The sequence below is a fragment of the Sapajus apella genome, unplaced genomic scaffold, assembly GCF_009761245.1.
Source record: "Sapajus apella isolate SASKATOON/1434 unplaced genomic scaffold, GSC_monkey_1.0 scaffold33, whole genome shotgun sequence".
NCBI classification, from domain to species: Eukaryota; Metazoa; Chordata; class Mammalia; order Primates; family Cebidae; genus Sapajus; species Sapajus apella.
In genome coordinates this window covers 23826958-23834174 of record NW_022436973.1, presented here as the reverse complement: position 1 = coordinate 23834174, position 7217 = coordinate 23826958, and the positions used below count along the sequence as shown (strand labels likewise).

Here is a 7217-nt window from a genome sequence, read left to right as displayed (position 1 = left end):
TTTAGAGGCCTGGGTAAGGGGGTCTGAAGACAGCAGATGTTTTCTAATTATCCCGAGCTCTTTCACTTCCTGCCAGGCCACTGAGGCAGGCAGCATTAGCCCCATTTTACAGAGAAGTGAACCAAGGCCTGGAAAAGCCCAGTGATGAGTGAGTGCAGAAGAGGGATTCGAACCCAGGCCTGTCAGACTCCAGATCTCAGGAAGGTCAGTAAAGATGGCCCGGCTCCTGGGTGCCCAGCACACAGCCCTGCCAAATGGGCTTACGGTTAGAAGGGAAACAGCTAGCACTCAGTGACCCCAGGTGACCGAGGACAGGGCGCCACTCGTGCTCTACAATAGAGCACGTTAGTCACATGGTGCTAAGCGGCTCCGATATTACAGTGGGTGTCCAGCCAGGTGCCTCCACTGAGCAGGTGCGTGGCCTCAGGCAAGTTGCCTAACCTCTCTGGGCTCAGTTTCCTGTCTGTGAGATGGGGACAATTGTGGCGGTGAGGAGTTTCTCTGCTTAGGCCTCCTTGCCTCCCCTCTCCCTCTCCCTCCCTCTGCTCCAGCCACACCAGCCTCCCAGCCTTCTTTCTCAAACACGCCAGGCCCTGTCCCTGCTCAGTAGCTTTGCACATGCTGTTCCTTCTGCCTGAACACTCTTCCTCCACATAGCTGCCTGTCTCCGCTCATATGTCACCTTTTCAGAGACCCCTCCCTGACTCTCGGAAGAAATCACCCCTGCACCACCACCCTGTGTCCATCCCCCACCTCCCACTTGATTTTTCTCCCCTGCACTGTCACAGCTTTGACTCCCACCTCCCCTCATGAGAATGTAAGTTGCAGGGGGGTAGAGGCTTTGTTCAGTTGTTTCACCAGCCAAGGCACTTGACTAGGGCCACCCAGAGTTAACATGCACCCAGGGCTCAAGCCAGCCAGGCCTTCTGCATTGCCATGGCCTGTGAGGCCCCTGGCAGCCCATTGGAGGGGTCTCTAAGGCATCTGGAAGGCTGGTTCTAAGTATCCCGCCCCTAGCCTGGTAGACAGTGGGCATCATCAGAGCATGTCTGTGGCTGTGCTGACCTGCTTTCTGAGAATGGACACTGCCCAGGCTTCCTGGACCCCAGCAAAGATGCTGAAGACAGGAGCAATGAATTCCCCTGGGCCCCCTCCCCGAATGGCCCTGAAACTGGCAGGCAGTGGGAAACCGGCCGCAGGCTTGGCAGGGGCCTGGCAGAGGCTCAGTGCTGAGGGCCAAGGGCCTGCCAACCTCACTCCCCCAAACAGCGACCAATTGTCCTGGTGGCGCCCAATTTCCCCGAAGACCTCCCGGCGGCCACTCTCCCAGGGACGCCCGCTCTCAAAGGGACCAGCAGTCTGACTGCTTCTGGCCACGACCACAACCAAGGAGGCTGGACCAGCATGGTGGTCCCAGCTTCACAGGAGGACCCGGGACTTCCGAGCCCTGCTGGGAACTCGCAGCTGGGTGCTTGGCGAGGACAGGCGAGGACAGATCCCAGGGGCGGGCCAGTCCTCTTGGCATTTGTATGCAGGGCAGGCCCACGAACATGAGCCAGAATCTATCCACAGAAAACAAAACACTCAGGGACAAAGCCTCAGAAGACGAACTGCTGCAGGGTGAAGGTGGTGGCCGCCCCTGCTCGCTGGGTATGCAACGTGTCTCAGGTCCACTCTGGATAAGCACTCATCCAACCCTCAGACAGGGAGAAGGGACCTGTGGGACCACCACGTCTCAGAAAAGGAAATGACGGGAAGCCATTTGCCCAGAAGAGGGAAGCCAGGATTTGAACCCAGGTCTCCTGGCAAGGCCTTAACTACTGTGCTACCTCCTAAACCTCCCTTCATAGCGATGAGGAGGAGCTGGTCACCAGGAGTCTCGCTCCCATGACAAAGTCTCATTGGTGATCCCGAGAGCAGTGGGTTTGAGTCCTGCTGTAAACCACCTGCGTCAGAATGGGATGCAGGGAGCTTTCTAGAAAGCCCATTCCCAGGCCCATTCAGACCTGTGGTGACTGGCTAACCTGCATTTTTCACATGACGCTACTGGATTCTGAAGCACACAGGAGTTTGAGAACCGCTGGCTGAGGCACGATTCTGACCTAGACAGAACTGGCACCTTACCTGTCAGGAGAATAGACCTGAGAAGAGCCGCTCTGTGGGACCCGGAGCAACAATAAAAATGGCTGTCGGTTGGTCACTTACTGTGTGCTAGGTCCTCTTTTAGGTGCTTCATTCCCATTTCATCCTCAGCACAACTCTATAGAAGAAGTCACAGTATTATCCTCCCCATTTTAGAGAGGAGAAAACTGAGGCACAGGGAGCTTAAGTTCCCTTGCACAACAGTGCATCGCTTGAAAATGGCAGAGCTAGGATTAGAACTCAGGTGGAGGCTCCAGAGCATGCTATCTGACTGCTTCCAACCAACTCCATCCTGGAGCCCACAGTCTAGTGTGAAAGGAAGATGCAAACACAGGTTATGAAATTCATAGGCATGTGCCCCCAGGAAGGGGCCTGCATGTGCTTGGGAAGCACAGGAAAGGGACTTTTAACCCAAAAAAAGGAAGTTGGTTAGAAAAGCCTTCTTAGAGGGGGCGCCCTTGAGAGACGGGCTTTGATGGATGAGTAGGAGTTTTCTGGGTATGTGTTGAGAATGCTGCTCTTGGAAGAGGGAAGTGGGTACACAACGTTATAGAGGTGTGTTCAGAGAAATGGCGTGTGACAGCCACATTGGGGTGGGGGAGAACTTCACATCCTCAACAGGTGGGCAGGGAGGGGCCATCTGTCCTACCATTCTCTGAGATTCATGCAATGGTTTGGGGGAGGTCCACCTTGATCTGGGTGACCCCAGCACCTGCTAAGTGCCCAGCACATGCCTGCTTACATGCCCTGTACATGACTGTTGGGTGCCCTGTACACGCCTGTAGCACTGAATGTGAACTAGGCCAGGTATGTTTTGGTGCCGGGGGTGGGGTGGGTCTCAGGACAGAGCTTCCCAGGGGGCAAGCTTTGGGAGCTCTCCTGTCCCAGCCACATCCCCACACTCACACATCCACCTTCCTGGGCATAGAGTCCCACTTACTATCATGTGGCTGAGCAAACTACCACCCCCTTCATCTTCTTTGTCTGTAAATAGAACTCCTACTATGGAGCAATTAGAGAAATTGGGTCTAAATGGGACCACTCAAAGTTCTTGGGAAGTGGTTAGGAAGAGGGTCAAGTCAGGGGTGTGGGTATGAAACCCACCTGGATCCACCACTTGAGGGCTGCGCAGACTTGGATGTGCCTTTCATCCCCACTACTGCCCAATGAGGATCAGAATTGTATGTAACCATGTGAAGGTGAAATATGCAAACTGCCTGTGCACAGTGGGCCTCAATATACAGTCACCGGTGAAACGTGCTAAGATTGGTGCCACGACCCCGTATTCGCTCAGCAGAACATCGCTAACTCCTCCTTCCAGGGCTCGAGCTAGGGGGTTGTATGTGCCTGGCTGGTGCCCTGGCCTCCTCGTCTGGAGCCTGGAGCGGGAGGCCTTTGGGCTGTGTTACAGGAAGATCTGAGCTGTAGAGCTGGTGCTGGCGAGGAAAGGTATTTGCATCAGATAATGGGTAAAGTGTCTTGTTATTCCATTAACTTGTGTAGCAACGACTGCGGCAGAGGGAGGGAGCGTTGGAAACCCGCAGGGTGGGCAGAGGATGAGCTCACTGACCCACAGCTAAGCCAGCAGGGGGGACAGGAGCTGCAGGGGTGGCCTTTGGGCAGAGGGGTGAGGGCAAGGCTGGGCCTCATTCTAGACCTTAAGGTAGGATCCCAGATGGGGGCAAAATCAAGAAGCACATGCCAGACACCGCCAGTGCCAGTGCCTCCCCGTCCCTCACCCCTGATTGAACTCTGAGTTCCTGGGACTCAGAGGCTCTGACCATGGCCACAGTATTCAGCCCCCTGAATAAAAGCGCAGATGCTGGAGCCCTCTACAGTCGGGGGTTTGAATCCCAACTCCACCCTTTACAAGTCTGGTAAGTTGCACAGGCACCTAGCATCGCTGGGCTTTCTATTAAATGAGATACTACTACTCCATCTCATCCCTCAAGGCCATGTCATCACTCCTCTGACAAATCCCATAGAGTCCCTGCCACGTGTCAGGAGCCTTCTAGGCACTGGGGGCCAGCAGGGAACAGCAGGCACTAAGTCTGGTTCTGATGAAGTTTGCATTCCAGGTGGGGGAGAGTGCGCATAAATAAATAAGAGAACCATGAGAAAGTGACAAGTGCTATAAAATTTGAAAATAGGATAACAAGTGGGGGGTATAAGGAGGAGGGGTCTTTTAGAGACTGAAGGAAGGATACTCTAGAGGTGGCATTTGAACTAAAGCACAGGTGACATCGATAGCCTTGAAGGGCCAAGGTTGGACTCGAGGGGCACGTCCGAGGAGAGGAAGGAGGCCAGTGTGGCTGAAGCGGAGTGGGCAGCAAAGACGAGACAACCTCAGGACGGAGAAGAGGCAGGCACTGGCTGTGTAGAGCCGCGTGGCTGTAGGGTTCAGTTTGACTGGAAGCGCCATGGCAGCCCCTGAAGGTTCGGAGCAGAAGAAGGACGTGGTCTGATTTCCATGGTTCAAAGGCCTCCTGGTTGCTGGTGGGGGATGGATTGCAGGGGCCAAGGTGGTGCAGGGGAGCTGAAAGGAGGCTGGTAGATGGTGGTCTAAGGGGGTAGTGCAGGGGAAGGTGGGATGAGACTGTGGGCCAGGGCTGGGCTGGGTCTTAAAGATACTGTCACAGGGCATGAGGATGATGAGCAGGAGAGGGAAACGGAAAGGACCAGGATGGCACAGATGACTGAGACTGAGTATGCTGGCAGCTGGCGTATTGAGCACGGCCCCTTGCACACAGTAAGTGCTGTAAACACTGCCGATTGGGAAATCATCGTGTTCTATACTAAGCACCACCTTCTAAAGGGACCAGCCCTGCAGACCAACGGAGCAGCATTTCTGGTCTCAGATTCCTGGGCTGGCCAAATGAGCTCTGAGGGGAGAACAGAGGACTCCAAGCAGGAAGGACCCCAAGGCCGTCGTGCTGCCCAACACGTGCGGTGACAGTATAATCTGGATGACTTGCCCAAGGTCACTGGGCTTGTTAGGGGCAGAGTGGGACCTGGAAAGCCAGTCTCTTGACCCTGTAAAATGCCCTCTGGGATCCAAAGTCTGAGATTCCAGGTGGGAGTCCTTCTCTGGACCTCAGGGCTTCAGTAGCAGAGTCCAGCCTCCGAGCCGCTGTGCTTGCTGTTACCTTCCTGAAGCCTCCCGTGACCTTCGCACGCCACTTGGCCTCTCTCCACCCTCTCACCACAGCAGTTCTGCAGAGGACACACCTCCCTGGGCCTGCAGGGTTTCCCAGGGTTGGCCATCCCTAGGGTCAGGTCATCACCATTGCCTCATCTCCTTCCACAGCCAACTTGGAAAGACTCCCCAGCCTTGTGCCAGGAGAGGCTGGCACAGCTGCCAGAGCCCAACTCCGTGGCGCCACAGGCCCACACAGGGACTGCCCTGGCTCCTGGTGGCCAAGCCGCACAGGACAGAACCACCTTTCCTGCTGGGACACAGCCCAGGCGGAATCCCCCTTTCTTCCTCCTGGACCAATCGGATGTGAGTCAGGGACCCTCTCATGAACAATTTTCCTCTCTTCCTCCTCCCCTGCTATGAGGCCAGGAGTGGCCTTAGACCTACATGGCAGGGGAGGCAAGGTGGAGCCAGTTGGAGCAAATGCCCAACCAGCCTTTTGCCTGGTAAGGTCACCCAGGAGCCTCAAGCCAGCAGGCATTCCTTCCTCCATCCCCAAGGGTCTGGCTTATGCTAGCCCCCGACTCGGGACACAGACTTTACACTTAACCTCAAAGCAGCCCCTGCCTCACTTGGGGCCAAGTTCAGACAAGAGGCAATCAGGGACTTAAGTGGCTGCCAGAGAAGGCCAGCCGCCTGGTTATTAAATATTAAGTGGCAAGAGCCTGAGAACGTGTAATTGCAAATGAGACTCTGAGGCAGATGTTGCCAACAGCTTGGACTGGCGCATGCAGTTGGGACCGACAGGGGATTTCAAGTCACCAAGCCAGGCTGCTGGCAAGGGCCCCACATTTGCTGCACCCCACGCTGCTGGATGCCAGGGCCTGAACTGGACGCTACAGGTAAAAGGATTAATCAGACACGGTTCCAGCTTCAAGAGGTTCTCTGCCTGGTGAAGAAGACAAAGTAGGCAAGCACTCACAACCAAAGGTACTCTCGGCGTGGTGTGGGCCCCAGGGAAATATCTAGGGGGGGTTGGAGAATTGAGGCTTTAGAGTGAAAATGAGCTGACTTTGAAGCATACATCAGTCAGTCAGTCAGTAAACATTGGTTCAATACCTACTGTGTGCCAAATGTTGTAGACTGGGGGAAATAAAGTATTAAATAAGCTCAACCTTTTCTTTTTTTTTTTTTTTTTTTTTGAGACGGAGTTTCGCTCTTGTTACCCAGGCTGGAGTGCAATGGCACGATCTCGGCTCACCGCAACCTCCGTCTCCTGGGTTCAGGCAATTCTCCTGCCTCAGCCTCCTGAGTAGCTGGGATTACAGGCACACGCCACCATGCCCAGCTAATTTTTTTTTGTATTTTTAGTAGAGACGGGGTTTCACCATGTTGACCAGGATGGTCTCGATCTCTTGACCTCGTGATCCACCCGCCTCGGCCTCCCAAAGTGCTGGGATTACAGGCTTGAGCCACCGCGCCCGGCTCAACCTTTTCTTTCATGGTGCTTACAATTGAGTGAGAGCTTGCAGTCCACGGATGAACAAGAGTTTGCACCAGGAAGAAGAGATAGAGGAAAGCGAGCCCATACAAACATTCAGAGGCATGAAGTCAAGTAGATTCGAAGTGAGTAGGGAGTTCACTGCGGCTGGACCTGCGTGAGAGGGAGGGAAGGAGCAAGGGAGGGAGGGAGCGGGGGAGGGGATGGCTAGTAGCCAGTGCCTGAAAAGTGGCCACATTAAGGAGTGTGGGTGAGTCCTGGAGGGTTTCAAAGTACAGTGCAATGCCCTCCCTCAGGGACAGTCCATGGCTCCCAGGATTCCTGAGAGAGGACATAGTCTGGTCTTTGAAGCAGTAAGAGGAAGCAGACATCCCACTGAATATCCAGGAGCATGCCTGCGGCTGCCTGGTCAGCCACCCACCCCCACCCCAGGCTGGG

General features: G+C 54.9%; 1 long non-coding RNA gene across 1 annotated transcript; it reads right to left on the bottom strand.

The window, feature by feature from the left end:
• Positions 1-822: 822 nt before the first annotated feature.
• LOC116563018 lies at positions 823-7217 on the bottom strand. Its single transcript, XR_004274167.1, has 2 exons — positions 6770-7217; positions 823-6453 (listed from the first exon to the last, which is right to left on the bottom strand). It is a non-coding gene; the product is annotated as an uncharacterized LOC116563018 (long non-coding RNA).